Source organism: Ornithorhynchus anatinus, chromosome 2 (assembly GCF_004115215.2).
Source record: "Ornithorhynchus anatinus isolate Pmale09 chromosome 2, mOrnAna1.pri.v4, whole genome shotgun sequence".
Classification (NCBI taxonomy): domain Eukaryota; kingdom Metazoa; phylum Chordata; class Mammalia; order Monotremata; family Ornithorhynchidae; genus Ornithorhynchus; species Ornithorhynchus anatinus.
Window position 1 is genome coordinate 169,446,281 of NC_041729.1, and position 17,172 is coordinate 169,463,452.

The 17,172-nt window shown below is 46.3% G+C and overlaps 1 protein-coding gene across 3 annotated transcripts in view; it reads left to right on the top strand.

The window, feature by feature from the left end:
- PDE3A (phosphodiesterase 3A) overlaps window positions 1-17,172 on the top strand; it is a 298,794-nt gene that overhangs the window by 118,023 nt on the left and 163,599 nt on the right. The window lies entirely within an intron of this gene.

The window sequence follows — 17,172 nt, forward strand, 5'->3', positions numbered from 1 at the left end:
ACATGGAGAATAAAGGGGGACCCAGAACCGAGCTTGAGGGACCCCCCCCCCCCACCCCTGTTAGGGGGTGGGAGGCAGAAGAGAAGCCCTCAAAAGAGACTGAGAAGTGTGGCCATGGAGATAGGAGGGAAACGTTGTTGTCTAGTGGTACTTATTGAGCACTTAATGTGCAGAGTACTGGCAGTCAGAATGACCTGGGTTCTAATCCCGGCTCTGCTACCTGTCTGCTGTGTAACCCTGGGTAAGTCATTTCACTTCTCTGGGCCTCAGTTACCTCATCTGTAAAATGGGGATTAAGACTGCGAACCCTCTGTCCAACCCGATTACTGTGTATCAACCCCAGCGCTTAATAATGATAATGATGGTATTTGTTAAGTGCTTACTATATGCTAATCACTGCTCAAAGCACTGGGGTAGATACAAGGTAATCAGGTTGTCCCGCATGGAGCTCATAGTCTTAATCCTCATTTTACAGATGCGGTAATTGAGGCACAAAGAAGTTAAGTGACTTGCCCATGGTCACATAGCAGACAAGCGGTGGAGGGGGAATTAGAACCCACGACTTCTGACTACCAAGCCCGGGCTCTTTCCACTGAGCCATGCTGCTCCACATAATATCTACCTTGGGTTTGTTATCGCATTTTTATTACCAAAGTGCTCTCACATTACGTAGTTCATTTCAAACCCTCACAATACCTTGTGAGGTAGGGGAAACAAGGCCGGCATTTCTACCCCCTTTACAGATGAAGAAACTGAGGTTCAGAGAAGTGAAGTGACCCGCCCACGATCACACGGCAGTCTAATGGGACGGGTCGGACTCGAACCTGTGTCTTCCGGCTTCTAGACTGGAGCCCTACTGCTTCACCACACTGCTTCCCCTGGTATATAGAACCTGGCATATAGTATACCCTTAACAAATACCAGAATTATAGGACGAGAACCAGTAGAGGACATTATCAGTGAAGCCAAGTTGGATAATGATTCCAGGAGAAGGGGGTGGTCGACAGTTTCGAAGAAGGCAGCTGAGAGGTCATGGAGGATTAAGTTGGAGTAGAAGCTGTTGGGTTTGGCAAGAAGGACATCATTGGTGATCTTCGAAAGAGTGGTTTCTGTGGAGCGAAGAGATCGGGAGCCAGATTGGAGGGGGTCAAGGAGAGAGTTGGAGGAGAGGAATGTGAGACAGCGGGTGTAGACAACTCTCTCAGGGAGTTTAGAGAGAAACAGTAGGAGGAGATGGGGCGTACTTCACAGATTGTACTTCACAGCTCCTTCTCCATCAATAGTTTGCATGGATTGTACATTCCAAGCGCTAAGTACAGTGCTCTGCACATAGTAAGCGCTCAATAAATGCTATTGAATGAATGAATGGATTGCTTGGTCAGAGCAGAGGTCTGTGTAATACAAACAGGTTAGTAGGCATGAGCCCTGCACTCGGAGAGTTTGTTGCCAGCCAGGGGAGACAGATGCTTGATTTTAACTTCAGGGAGGAGGAATTACAGATATAATAAAGTATATCCCTAAGGGGAACTTATTTTGGCCAAATGAGACCAAGCCAAAGGATGTTCCCCAGAGTTTATCCATAAACTTTGACGGATAGTTTGGAGTCTACTTTGACCCTCAGCATCATCTTCTCCTTATGGAGTCTGGAAGACCCTTGCTCTGAGCTTTGTTGCAAGACATTTTGGAGTGGGAAGATTTAATCAATAAATAATATTTTAATAGTATTTGCTAAGCACTTTGTGGTAGGCTCTGTACTAAGCAATGGGGTAGATACAAGCTAACCAGGTTGAACAGAATCCCTGTCCCACATGGGGCTTAGTCTTAAAACCCATTTTACAGATGATGTAAGAGGCACAGGGAAGTGAAGTGACTTGCCCAAGGCTACACAGCAGGTAAGTGGCCGAACTAGGATTAGAACCCAGGTCCTCTGACTCTCAGGCCTCCTGCCTTTCTATTAAGCCATGCTGTCTGCCCAATTGAGTGCTTATTATTGACAGAGCACTATATGTGCTTAGGAACAAAGTTTCCCTGCCTATAAGGAGTTTACAGTCTATAGGGAAGAGAGACATATCAGTAGTTGGATGAATATGGAAAATAATAGAGGAATAAGAATAATTACTTCAGTTCTGCACGTTTGGGGTGAGTAAGCACTTGGGAAGAGAATTGTTAGGACACACTCTGCCCATAAGGAGTTTTCATTTCATTCATTAGAGAAGCAGTGTGGCTTAGTGAAAGGAGCATGGGCTTGGGAGTCAGAGGTCATGGGTTCTAATCCCGGCTCCACCACTTGTCTGCTGTGTGACTTCGGGCAAGTCACTTAACTTCTCTGTGCCTTATACGTCATCTGGAAAATGAGAACTAAGACTGTGAACCCCACCTGGGACAATCCGATAACCTTGTATCTCCCCCAGCACTTAGAACAGTGCTTGGCACAAAGTAAGCCACTATTATTATTATTGTTATCTGGCCTGATTAACTTTTTTTCCCTATGGTAGTAAGTGCTTACTGTGTATCAGCCACTGTACTAAGCACTGAGGTATATACATGCTAGTCAGGTTGTACACTGCCCATGTTCCACATGGGCCTCATAGTCTTAATCCCCATTTTGAAGATGAGGTAACTGAGGCACGGAGAATCTATCAGTTGTACTTAATGAGTGTTTATATGTGTAGAGCACTGTACTAAGCTCTTGAGAGAGAACAATAAGACACACTCCCTGCCCAAAATGAGCTTACAGACCAGAGGGGGAGAGAGACTTAAATCTAAATAAATAAATTCCAGATAAGGACAGAAGTGCTGTGGGGCTGAGGGAGGGGTGCATAAAGGGTGCAAATCCAAGTGCAAGGGCGGCACAGAAGGGAGTGGGAGAAGAGGAAATGAAGGCTTAGTTGGGGAATCTCACCGCAGACCTCTCGCCCACGTCCTGCCTCTGGCCTGGAATGTCCTCCCTCTTCATATCCGACAGGCATTACTCTCCCTGTCTTCAAAGACTTTTTGTAGTAATAATAATAACGTTGGTATTTGTTAAGCGCTTACTATGTGCAGAGCACTGTTCTAAGCGCTGGAGTAGATACAGGGTAATCAGGTTGTCCCACGTGAGGCTCACACTTAATCCCCATTTTACAGATGAGGTAACTGAGGCCCAGAGAAGTGAAGTGACTTGCCCACAGTCACCCAGCTGACAAGTGGCAGAGCCGGAATTCGAACCCATGACCTCTGACTCCCAAGCCCGGGCCCTTTCTTCTGAGCCACGCTGCTGCTCTTCTCTGTTTGTAGGCATAACTCCTCCAAGAGGCCTTCCCAGACTAAGCGCTCATTTCCTCTTTTCCCACTATCTTTTTCCTGCTCCCTTTCTTCACCCCTCCCTCAGCCTCACTGCATATAAATCAGTGGTACTTATTGAGCACTTAATGTGCAGAGTACTGTACTAAACACTTGGGAGAGTACAATACAACAGAACTAACAGACACTATATACATATCTACAGTTTATAATTGTCTCCCCTACTAGACTATGAGTCTCCCCTACTAGACTATGAGTTGTTTGTACGCAGGGAATGTACTCTCCCATGTGCTCTTAATAAGGCTTTGAATGTAGGGAGAGTGATCTTCTGTCTCATATGAAAAGGAATGGAGTTCCAGGTAAAACGTAGGTTGCAAGATCGAGGTACAGAGAGTTGGTTGACATTAGAGGAGTGAACTCTGTGGGCTGGGTTGCAGTAGGAGAGTAGTGAGGTGAGGAAGGAGGGAGTAAGGTGATTGATTGCTTTAAAGTGATGGTAAAGAGTTTCTGTTTGATGTGGAGGTTAATGGGCAACCACTGGAGGTTCTTGAGGGGTGGAGAGACGTGATGAAGTTGATGATGACTCATTCACTCAGTTGTATTAACCTTGAAGGACCCCCACCCACAGTTATGGGGTGGGAGGCAGAGGAGGAGCCCACGAAGGAGACTGAGAATGAACAGCCAGAGAGCTAAAAGGAGAACCAGGAGAGGACAGAGTCAGTGAAGCCGAGGTTGGATACTGTTTCCAGGAGAAGGGGATGGTCCACGGTGTATTTGTTAAGCGCTTATTATGTACCATGCTTATTATGTACCATACTGAGGTAGGTACAAGCTAATCAGATTGGACACAGTCTCTGTTCCACATGGGCCTCGCAGTCTTAATTCCCATTTTACTGATGAGAAAACAGAGATACAGAGAAATGAAGTGACATGCCCAAAGTCACACAGAAGACAAGTAGCAGAGCCGGGATTAGAACCCAGGTACTAAGCACTTGGAAGAGTTCAGTATAACAGAGTTGACAGATGCGTTTCCTGGCCACAAGGAGTTTACAGTCTAGGAGGGACACAGTAAGTAATATGAATAAAGAAATTATGGCTATAATTGCTGTGGGGCTGAGGGAGGGTTAATAAAGGATGTAAATACAAGTTCAAGGGTGATGTAGAAAGGAGTGTAAGGAAAGGCGGGCTTAGCCACTGAAGGCCTCCTAGAGGAGCTGTGCCTTCAATAAGGCTTTGAGGGGGAATGGCGATCATCTATCAGATCTGAAGAGGAGGGGTGTTCGGGACAGGGGCGAAGGTCGGCGGTGAGGTGGACGAGGTCTAGGAATGGTGAGAGGGTCAGCATTAGAGGAGTGAAGTGTGCAGGCTGGGTTATAGTAGAAGAGCATTGAGGTGAAGTATGAGGGGTTATGGTGAGTCAGGGCTTTAAAGCCGTCGGTAAGGTAAGCACTTGATATTTGTCCCATAGTCCTTGTGTTCATAGCCATAATTTATTTTAATGTCCGTCTCCCACTTTAGATTATAAACTCCTCAAAGGCAAAAATCATGCCTACGTAGTCTGTATTATACTCTCCCTAGTGCTTAGTACAGTGCTCTGCACACAGTAAGTACTCAATAAAGACCACTGACTGATTGATTGTGTGCTAATTGAATCCTGGGTAAAAATGGATTCTGCCGTGCCCATTTAAAAACTCCTGAGTGACCCACTGCTCCCTTCAGCCAGGGAGAAACGGAGGAGGAAGAAGGGGAAGCATAGAGAGAAACAAGTGGTATTTTCCTGCTCTGTGAACTTAGGCAAATCACTTAATTTTTCTGTGCCTCGGTGCCCTCTTTTTTTTTTCCCTCTTTTTTAACGGTTAAGTGCTAAGTATCTGCCAGGCACTGTTCTAAGCTCTGGGGTGGGTACAAACTAATCAGGTTGGACACATTCTCTGTCCCATGTGAGGCTCACAGTCCTAAACCCCATTTTACAGATGAGGGAAGTGAGGTGCAAAGAAGTGAAGTGACTTGCTAAGGTCTCACAACAGACAAATGGAGGAGTCAGGATTAGAACCCATGTCCTTCTGACTCCCAGGCAGGTGCTGCACCCATTTAGCCATGCTCCTTTCTCATCTGTAAAATGTATGCTCCTAAGTGCTTAGTACAGTGCTCTGCACAGAGTAAGTGCTCAATAAATACCACTGATTGGTTTGATAAAATGGAAAATGAATCCCTGTTCTCCCTCCTACTTAGACTGTCATCTCCATGTGGGACAGCGACTGTGTCTGATCTGATTCTCAAGTCCATTCATTCATATTTATTGAGCGCTTACTGCGTGCACCACTCTATACTAAGCACTTGGGAGAGTGCAGCATAATAGTGAAGAGACACTTTATATGCCCACCCTGTGCTGACAGTCTAGAGGGGGAGACAGACATTAATATAAATGAAGAAATGACAGAAATGGACATAAGTGCTGAGGAGCTGGGTGAGTGGGGCGAATAAAGGGAACAGGTCAGGGTGACGCAGAAGGAAGTGGGAGAAGAGGAAAGGAGGGTGCAGTCAGGGAAGGCCTCTTGGAGGAGATGGGCCTTCACTAAGGCTTTGAAGGAGGGAGAGTCATTGTCAGACAGAATAGCAGTTGCTACAGTTATTATTATTGCCATATGCGAGTTCGAAAGGCAGTGGAGACCAAACTGGTGGAGGAGAAAGGGTAGAGGGAGTTTGAAGCCTAATGATTAGTTATTATTATTTATTATAATAGAAATTATTAAATATTAAAGCCTCATTATTTATAATGCCATAGGAATGTTTTAGCCACCTCTAGGACTTGTGTGCTTATTGATACCCTCTCCAACCCTTACATGTAGTCAATTGTTCAGTGAGTAATAACAGTGGGTTTTTAATTTTTTTAAACTGAGGTCCCATCCTTGTCGTCACTTGTATCACCCATCACCCAGGGACCGTCCATCTCTTGGATCCTCACTTGGTGCAGGCAGAGCAGGCTTCTCACGCTCTGGGCAGAGGTGACCCGCAGCAGGCTGCTGCAAGTCTCCATCCCTCAAGTGCTTAGTACAGTGCTCTGCACATAGTAAGTGCTCAATAAATACGATTGATTGAATGAATGAATGAATAATGGGTGTTTATAAATGGTCTTGCCCCTGCGGCTATAATGTCGGAAGCATTCATAAACTCAACCTTAAAACAGTTTTCTTTTTTCTATGGTGTCTGTTAAGAGTTTACTATGTGCCAGGCACTGTACTAAGCTCTGGGGTGGGTACCAGCAAATTCGGTCCGGCACAATCTCTGTCCCCCGTGGGGCTCGCGCTCTTAATCCCCATTTTGTAGATGAGGGAAGTGAGGCCCAGAGAAGTGAAATGACTTGGCCAAGGTCACAGAGCAGATGGGTGGCGATGTGGGATTGAGACCCTCTGAGCCGGGTCCGGGTCCTGAGCTGTCGGCCCTGCGGCCTGTCCGCCCTTCCCGCCGGTAGACCCAGCCGATGACATCGTTTCTGTCTTCGAGCCGGATGGGAGAGAGCAGGGTGCCCTGTGGGCGGAGGGGTTGGCAGAGGATGCGGGCGGGTGGCCTTGGCTGTGTGAGGCCGTGGCCTAGTAGCTAGACCCCGGGTGTGGGAATCAGAAGAACCTGGATTCATTCATTTTATTTAATTGAGCACTTACTGTGTGCAGAGCACTGTACTACGCACTTGAAAAAGTACAATACAGTACAAAACCATGACATTTTCCGGATCTGCCACTTGTCTGCTGTGTGACCTTAAACAAGACACTTCACTTCTCTGGTTCTCAATTTCCTCATCTGTAACATGGTGATTCAGACTATGGGACAGGGACTCTGTTCAACCCAATTACCTTGAATCTACCCCAGGGCTTAGTACAGTGCCTGGCACACAGTAAGCACTTAACAAATACCAGTTATTATTATTATAATGTATAATATAATAATAATAATAATAATGGATTTGTTAAGTACTTACTGTGTGCCAGGCATTGTACGAAATGTTGGGATGGATACAAGCCAATCAAGTTGGACACAGTCCAATAATAATAGTTATTATTATACCAACCTATAAATACCAACATTATTATTATTATCATCATTATTAATAATAAGCATATAAGAATTCTTCTCAGATGGTTCCTAAGTATGCCGTGATGGAAAGACACCGAAGGAAAAACGCGGGACCCATCTGGTGATGCGTTTGGCATGGGGAAGGAAGGCTTTCTTTTTGGAGGGGGCAACTGTTAATTATGGTATTTGTAAAGCGCTTCTTATGTGCCAGGCACATAAGTACTGGTGTGGATACAAGCAAATTGGGTTGGGCACAGTCCCTGTCCCATGTGGGGCTCAGTCTCAATCCCCATTTTACAGATGAGGTAACTGAGGCCCAGAGAAGTGAAGTGACTTGCTCAAGGTCACACAGACAAATGATAGAGCCAGGATTAGAACCCATGACCTGCTGACTCCCAGGCCCGTGCTCTATCCACTACACCATGCTGCTTCCTTATTTCCTAGAGGGGTAGAGAACGCAGAGACTTTGATTCCAAGGAGGGGCAGAGGTCGGGATAGGGGCAGGAGCCTGGGACAGGGCCACCCATCGCCCACCACACCTCCCCACTGCCCTGGCCCTCACCAGGACACTGGGGGCCTGTTAATAATAATAAGAACAATAACAGTATCTGTTAAGCGCTTACTATGTGGCAGGCATCGGGTCCAGCCCGCTCATTGGGCCGGAGCTGGGAAGGGCAGCATTCCCTGGCGCGTGTGGCTTGTAGGGTATCTCCTATCTTATCAGCCCTGAGTGGCATCCGTCTCGCGGCCGGCGTTGTCGGCCGCTGAAAAATCCAAAGGAAAATAACGTTCCCGTCCTCGTGCTGTGTCAGGCCTGCCCCTCTCCACCCCTCCCCGGTTCCGCCCCCATCCCTCCCCCATCCCCACCTCTCCCTTCCCTGGCATGACGAATGCTCTGTCGCCGAGGTGGCGTCTACCGGACAAAATGGCTTTTATTAGTAGTAGCGTTATCATTAGATTAGTATTAGAATTATTGTATCAGATTATTATACCTTCTAGATTATTGTATGATGTTATAATTGCATAACTATTATTATTCAATAATAATAATTGTTCAGCAATTTATATGTGCCAGGCTCTGTAATAAGGGCTGAGTTGGATACAAGCAGAGCGGGTTGGTCACAGTCCCAATCCCACGTGGTGCTCACAGTCTCCATCCCCATTTTACAGATGAGGGAACTGAGGCCCAGAGAAGTGCAGCCACTTGCCCAAGTCACACAGAAGACAAGTGGAAGAGCCAGGATCAAACTCGTGCACATAAGAGTATTTGCAGGTGTACATTCGTTCATATATTTTTGTGTATTCAATTACCTTTATTAGTTAGTATTCATTAAGGAAGCAGGATAATGTAGTGAAGAGAGCACAGGCCCGGGAGTCAGAAGGTCATGAGTTCTAATCCCGGCTCTGCCACTTATCTGGTGCGTGACCTTACCTTGAGCAAGTCTTTTCACTTCTCTGAGCCTCAATTACCTCATCTGGAAAATGGGGATTGAGACTGTGAGCCCCACATGGGACAGGGACTGTGTCCAATCCGATTCTTTGTTTCCACCCCAGGACTTAGTACAATACCTGGCACATAATTAAGCACTTAAAAATAATATAATTATAATTATTATTATCAAGGTCTTATTGCGGGGAAAGCCCCGTTCTCAACCTTAGGATAGATATCATGACACAAATCAATGCACAGTCCTCAATCTCACAGCCCTGAGATTCACAGTCTAAGAGGGAGCGCAACCAGGGATCCTTATTCCCATTTCATTTTATGGAGGAGGAAACTGAGGCATGGAGAGGGTAACAGACCTACTTTCCTACAGTCACACAACAAGACCCTGTGCTCTGCACACAGTAAGTGCTCAATAAATACAAGTGAATGAAGCCTGACAGAGCTGGACCAAGAACCTGGTGTCCAGATGTATTTCTGCAGCTCTTTTAGACGGTAAGCTCACTGTGGCCAGGGAAGGTGTCCACCTGCTCCTTTACTTGGTGCTCTCCTAATCGCTTAGTACAGTGCTCTGCACCCCGTCGGCGCTCAGTAAATGCCACCGACTGATTTCCAGGTTCTGCCTCTGGTTTTTGCAATCTCTGAGTAATTTCTGCCTGTCTCTCTGATGAAGCTGTAAGCTCCCCGAGGATAAGGATTGGGCTTCTTGCTACCTTTATATTTAATTTATTTGAATTATAATTTATATCTATTAGTGTCTGAATCTCTGTAGACTGTAAGATCCTTGTGGTCAGGGAACGTGCTTATCGACTTTACCAAGCGCTCAGTACAGTGGTCTTAGTACACAGTACTGCCTCCTCGCAGACCTCCAGGCTTCTTGTCTCTCCTCTCACCAGTTCAGACTTCACTCTGCTGCCCGGGTCATGGGTAGAAAGGTTAAAGAGGACATTTTAGAGAAGCAGCATGGTTTAGTGGGTCAACATGGGCCTGGGAATCAGAGGGTCATGGTTTCTAATCCTGGCTCCACCACTAGTCTGTTGTGTGACCTTGGGCAAGTCATTTCACTTCCTCTGTGCCTCAGTTACCTCATCTGCAAAATGGGGATTGAGACTGTGAGCCCCATGTGAGACGTGGCTCAAACGCGGCTTATTGGAAAGAGCCGGGGTTGGGAGTCAGAGGTCAGGGGTTCTAAACTCGGCTCTGCCACTTGTCAGCTGTGTGACTTTGGGCAAGGCACTTAACTTCTCTGGGCCTCAGTTACCTCATCTGGGAAATGGTTATTAAGACTGTGAACCCCACCTTGGACTACCTGATAACCTTGTGTCTCCCCCAGCGCTTAGAACAGTGCTTGGTATGGTATAGTAAGTGCTTAACAAATACCATCATTATTATTATCATTCATTCATTCAATAGTATTGATTGAGCGCTTACTATGTGCAGAGCACTGTACTAAGCGCTTAGGATGGACAATTTGGCAACAGACAGAGACAATCCCTGTCCACTGATAGACTCGCAGTCTAAACGGGGGAGACAGCAAAGCAAAATAGAACAAAACAAAAATAACAGAACATCATCAAGATTAATAGAATCAAGGAGATATGGACCTCATTAACAAAATAAATAGAGTAATAAATAATCTATACAAATGAGCACAGTGTTGAGAGCAGGGGAAGGGGAAGAGCAGAGGGAAAGGGGGGCTCAGTCTGGGAAGGCCTCCTGGAGGAGGTGATGTCTCAGTAGGGCATTGAAGAGGGGAAGAGAGTTTGGCGGAGGTGAGGATGGAGGGCGTTCCAGGCCAGAGGTAGGACGTGGGCCAGGGGTTGACGGCGGGACATGTGGGAACGGGGGACCGTGAGGAGGTGGGAGGCAGAGGAGCAGAGTGTGCGGGGTGGGCAGTAGAAAGAGAGAAGGGAGGTGAAGTAGGAGGGGGCAAGGTGATGGACAGCTTTGAAGCCAAGAGTGAGGAGTTTTTGTTTCCTGCGAAGGTTGATAGGCAACTACTGGAGGTATTTGAGGAGGGGAGTGACATGCCCAGAGCGTTTCTGTATCTACCCCAGCACTTAGTATGGTGCCTGGCACGTATTAAGCACTTAAAAAATGCCCCCCAAAAAGCCAAAACCAAACAGAAAAAAACCACACACAATCTAAGCAGGGATTTTACAGCCTAGATTATTAATCCTTGGGAGTGGACAGTAATAATAATGTTGGTATTTGTTAAGCGCTTACTATGTGCAGAGCACTGTTCTAAGCACTGGGGTAGATACGGGGCAATCAGGTTGTCCCACGTGAGGCTCACAGTTAATCCCCATTTTCCAGATGAGGGAACTGAGGCACAGAGAAGTGAAGTGACTTGCCCACAGTCACACAGCTGACAAGTGGCAGAGCCGGAAATCGAACTCATGACTTCTGACTCCCAAGCCCGGGCTCTTTCCACTGAGCCACGCTGCTTCTCCTATAAGTAGACAGTAAACAGTAGACAGTAGAGTTAGTAGATAGCAATCCCTGCCCTCCACCGTTTTACAGTCTACTGTAAGTGGACCATTGTACTAAGCAGAGTTGAGTATTTAGTAGATATGATCCCTGAGTATGTGTGCAAGTTATTACTATCAACCCCTTCAAGTCGTTTCCCATCCATAGCCACTCTATGGATCTATTTTCTCCACGAAGTCCTGTCTTCTGCCATAATCTGTCAACTTTCTAAAGGTTCTTCCATTATCGTTGCAATGGTGTTTAGCCATCTAGCTGCTGTTCTGCCTCGTCCACGTTTTCCCTGGATTTTTCCTAGCACTGTGTGCACAGCCCTGTACTAAATGTTTGGGGGAGTGCAATATTAGGGACGCGATCCTTGTCTCACAAGAAACTCACAGTCTCCTGTGTGCAGAGCACTGTTCATTCATTCAATCATATTTATTGAGTGCTTACTGTGTGCAAAGCATTTGGGAGAGTATAATATTAGATACAATCCCTGCCTTCAAGGATCTTACAGACTGTGTGTAGAGCATCACACTGACTGCTTGGGATAGAATAATAGCTAGTAGATCCCTGCTTTAAAGCTCTTAGAGCAGTGTGCTGCACATAGTAAGCATGGCCTAGTGGATAGAGCATGGACCTTGGAGTCAGAATGACCTGGGTTCTAATCCCAGCTCTGCCACTGGTCTGCTGTGTGACCTTAGGAAAGTCACTTCTCTGCGTTTTGGTTCCCTCATCTGTAAAATGGGGAACTTAGTCTATGACCCCTATGAGGGATAGGTACTGTGTCCAACCTGATTAACTTGTATCTACCTCAGCTCTCAGAGAAGTGTTTGGCACATAGTAAGTGCTTTAGAAATGACATTATTATTATTATCATTAGTAATAATAATAAATACCATAGATTGTACTCTAATTGTCATATGGTAGGAAGAAGGAAAGTAAGTATGTAATAATAACAGAGAAGTTAAATGACTTGCCCAAAGTTACACAGCTAACAAGTGTCAGGGCCGGGATTAAAACCCACGACCTCTGACTCTCTAGCTCTTACTCTTTCCACTAAGCCAAGCTGCTTCTCAATGTACGTAGGCATGAGCATTCTGAAATCAGGATTTTTATAGAAGTGACACAAGTGGTCCTGAATGCATGAGTGTGTCATTGGCAAGGAGGCACTCAGGAGAGAGTTAATAATAATAATAGTGATTGTTGTATTTGTTAAGCACTTACTATATGCCAAGCACTGTTCTAAGCTCTGGGGTAGATAAAAGGTAATCAGGTTGGACACCGTCCTCGTCACTCATGGGGCTCACAATCTTGATCCCCTTTTACAGATTAGGCAATTGAGGCCTAGAGAAGGTAAGTGATTTACCCACAGTTACGTAGCAGAGGTGTCAGAGGGGGATTAGAGCCCACGACCCCTAAATTAATCTCACCTAGACATCACCCCAGTAGTTCCCCTTGAGCAAACAGTCTGCCTTGAATTTTTGAAAACCTTGTATTCATGCTGATGATAGTATCTAAGAAACATGGAGCGAGCTTCTTTCTAATAATAATAATAATTATGGTATTTGTTAAGTGCTTACTATGTGCAGAGCACTGTTCTCAGCGCTGGGGTAGATACAGGGTAATCAGATTGTCCCACGTGGGGCTCACATTTTTTAATCCCCATTTTTACACATGAGGTAACTGAGGCACCGAGAAGTGAAGTGACTTGCCCAAGGTCACACAGCAGACAAGTGGTAGAGCCGGGTTCAAACCCATGACCTCTGACTCCCAGGGTGTAAGCTCTTTGTGTACAGGGAAAATTGTTATATTGTACTCTTCCAAGTGTTTAGTACAGTGCTGTGCTCCCAGTAGGCACTCAATCAGTGTGACTGATTGACATGAGCCAAGCCCCGGGGTAAAAAGAGAATTAGATCGGACACAGCCCCTGTCCTCATCAGGAGCTCACAGTCTGAAAGGTAGCTTTATATGCAGCTTACAGCTGATGAAACTGAGACCTGCTGTATTTTTAGGGATATTTGTTAAGTGCTTCAATCAATCAACAGTATTTATTGAGCGTTTTCGGTGTGCAGATCACTGTACTAAGCATTTGGGAGGGTACAGGATAACAAAGTTGATAGCCATGTTCCCTGCCCACAAGGAGCTTACCATCTACAGGGAAAGAGAGACGTTAATTTAAATAAATGAATTATGGATATTGACTTAAGTGCTGGGAGGCTTAGGGAGGGGTGCAAATAATGTTGGTATCTAAGTGCCTACTATGTGCAGAGCACTGTTCTAAGCGCTGGGGGAGATACAGGGTAATCAGGTTGTCCCACACGAGGCTCACAGTCTTCATCCCCACTTTACAGAGGAGGTAACTGAGGCACCGAGAAGTCAAGTGACTTGCCCACAGTCACACAGCTGCCAAGTGGCAGAGCTGGGATTCGAACCCATGACCTCTGACTCCCAAGCCTGGGCTCTTTCCACTGAGCCACGCTGCTTCTCCATGTGCGAGGGCGATAGAGAAAGGAGTGGGAGAAAAGGAAATGAAGGCTTAGTCAGGGAAGGCTTCTTGGCAGGAGATGTGCTTTCAATAAGGTTTTGAAAGGGGGGAGAGTATTGCCCGTTGTATATGAAGAGGGAAGTCTTACTACGTGGCAGGCAGAGTTCTAAGCACTGAGGTAGATACAAGCTTGGACAAGTATGGACACCGTCTGTGTCTCATGAGGGGGTCATTCTCTTAATCCCCATTTTGCAGATGAGGGAATTGAGGCACAGAAGAGTGAAGTGATCTGCTCGAGGTCAGACACAAGACGAGTGGCAGAGCTGGGGTTTAGAAAACCGGTCCTCCTGACACGCAGGGTCAGGGGCTTTCCACTGTCCCCTACACTCCTCAGATACCACCCTCCCAAAGGTCACCCTTGATCTCCTTTTTGCCCAATCCATCTGCCTCCACTCCATCCTGATCCTCCTCAACCTCTAAGCTGCCTTCGACACTGTGGACCACCCCTTGCTCCTGGAAAAATGATCCAACCTTGGTTTCGTTGACTCTTTCCTCTCCTGGTTCTCCTCATCTCTCTGGCCGTTCATTCTCAGTCCCCGTCGCAGGCTCCTCCTCTGCCTCCCACTCCCCAACTGTGGGGGGTCCCTCAAGGTTCAGTTTTGAGCTCTTTTCCATTCTCCATCTACACCCACTCCCTTGGAGAACTAATTCGCCGATGTGGCTTCAACTATTCCCTCAGTGCAGATGAGACCCAAATCTATGCCTCCAGCCCTGATCTCTCTCCCTCCCTGTTGTCTCACATTTCCTTTTGCCTTCAAGACATCTCTACTTGAATGTCCTCCCGTCACCTCCAACTTAACTTGTCCAAACAAGAACTCCTTATCTTCCCACCCAGAACCTGTCCTCCCCCTGACCTTCCCATAACTGTAGACAGCACCACCATACTTCCTGTCTCACAACCTTGGCGTTAGCCTCGACTCCTCTCTCTCGTTCAAACCACATATTCAGTCCCTCACTAAATCCTGTCAGTCCCGACTTCACAACGTCGCTAAAATCCGCCCTTTCCTCTCCTTCCAAACAGCTCCCACGTTAATACAGTCACTGGTCCTATCCCGCCTGGATTATTGCATCAGCCTCCTTGTTGACCTCCCAGCCTCCGGTCTCTCTCCACTCCAGCCCCCACTTCACTCTGCTGCCCCAATCATTTTTCTACAGAAACATTCAAGACGTGTCCCTCCCTCCCCACCCTTATAAAAGACTCCAGTGGTTGCCCATCCACCTCTGCATCAAACAAAAACTCCTCACCATTGACTTTAAAGCAGTCCACCTCCTTGCCCTTTCCTATCTCACCTCACTGCTCTCCTTCTACAACACATCCCATACGGCGTGGCTCAGTGGAAAGAGCCCGGGCTTAAGAGTCAGAGGTCACGGGTTCCAATCCCGGCTCTGCCACCTGTCAGCCGTGTGACTTTGGGCAAGTCATTTAACTTCTCGGTGCCTCAGTGACCTCATCTGTAAAATGGGGATGAAGACTGTGAGCCTCACGTGGGACAACCCGAGTACCCTGTATCTACCCCAGTGCTTAGAACAGTGCTTGGCACACAGTAAGCACTTAACAAATACAAACATTATTATTATTATGCACTCTGCTCCTCTGGTGCTAACCTTCTCATTGTGCCTCCATCTCGTCTGTCTCGCTGCCGACCTCTGGCCCACATCCTGCCTGTGGCCTGGAACGCCTTCCCTCCTCACATCTGAAAGACAATGACTCTCCCCCACTTCAAAGTCTTATTGAAGGCACATCTCCTCCAAGAGGCCTTCCCAGATAGGACTCCGCCCCCCCCCACCCTTTTCTCTTCTTCCACTCCCTTCTGCATCACCCTAACTTTCTCCCTTTGTTCTTCCCCCCATCCAGCCCTTCAACAGTTATGTACATATCTGTAATTAGTTTAATTGTATTGATGTCAGTCTCTGCCCCTCTAGACTGTAAGCTCACTGTGGACAGGGAATTTATTGTTGTATTGTCCTCTCCCAAGCATTTAGTACAGTGCTCTGCATACAGTAAGTGCTCAATAAATACAGTTGAATGAACTAGGCCATCCTGCTTCCCAAGTTAAGTGCTGTACTAAGAACTGACTAATATTGTGCTTAGCGCCTAGTAAGTGCTCAAAAAATACTATTGATTAAGTCACTTTCCCACATCTTCCCATGTTTTTCAAGTTAAAGTCTTGCCAGTTTGAGTTTGAACTGCCCTCCATAACTGATTGAAAATATCCAAGCTATTAAAATGAGTTAATTAAGTTCTGATCTTCTGAACTGCTCCAGCCTGGCTTGTGGACCCTGTTTTCTCAAGCCAAAGCGTAGATCAGATACTCTCTGCTCTCCGGTTAGGTCAGCTAATCATGTTTATGAAAAACACATGTTTCTCCCAGATGGAGCTGGAGATGTAAAAACACTCATAATTAACAGTATTTTAAACAAAAGGCTATTTTAGGCATCTTCCAGTTTAGGGGAGTGAAAAGGGGAGAAGAAAGAAAATAAGACTTTGACAGTTTTTCTCTGAAAAAAATGTGTTTGAGAAAGTATTTCAGCTCAGCTCTGTTTGTTTCTTATAGCTCTTCCAAATGACAGTGTCATAAACTTAGGGATCTTAAACAAAGCCCGCAAAGTTTACTTTGGACTTCGTTAGTATGTTCTAATCTAAACATGATTGATATCCCTCATACATCACTCCCGAAATGTTGCGGTTTTTCCCAGTTTTGTAAGCAGGTCCCATGCAGATTACTGTGAACCTGAATTCACACACCAGTCTCATTTCTTAACCTTTTCCAAACTGGCAAGAGGCATTTTGCCTATATTCCTGTAGACTGTAAGCTCCTCGTGGGCAGGATGTATGTTTACCAACTCTATTATATTGAATACTGGCCTAAGCATTGGTATTTACTGTATTATTCATTCAATCATTTATTGAGTGCTTACTCTGTGCAGAGCACTGTACTGAGCACTTGACATGTCCAAGACGGAGCTCCTTATCTTCCCTCTCCCGGACTTTCCCGTGACGGTGAACGGCCATATCATCCTTCCCGTCTCACAGGCCCTCAAACTTGGTGTCCTCCTTGACTCCGCTTTCTCATTCACCCCACACATCCAATCCGTCACCAACATCTGCCGGTCTCACCTTCACAACATCACCAAGATCTGCCCTTTTCTCTCCAACCAATCCGCTACCATGTTAGTACAGTCACTCATCCTGTCCTGACTGGATTACTGCATCAGCTTCCTTTCTGATCTCCCATACTCCTGCCTTTCCCCTTCAATCCATACTTCACTCTGCCACCTGGATTTTTTTTCTAGAAAAACGTTCAGGGCATGCCACCCCCCTCCTGAAAAATCGCCAGTGGTTGCCTATCCACCTCCA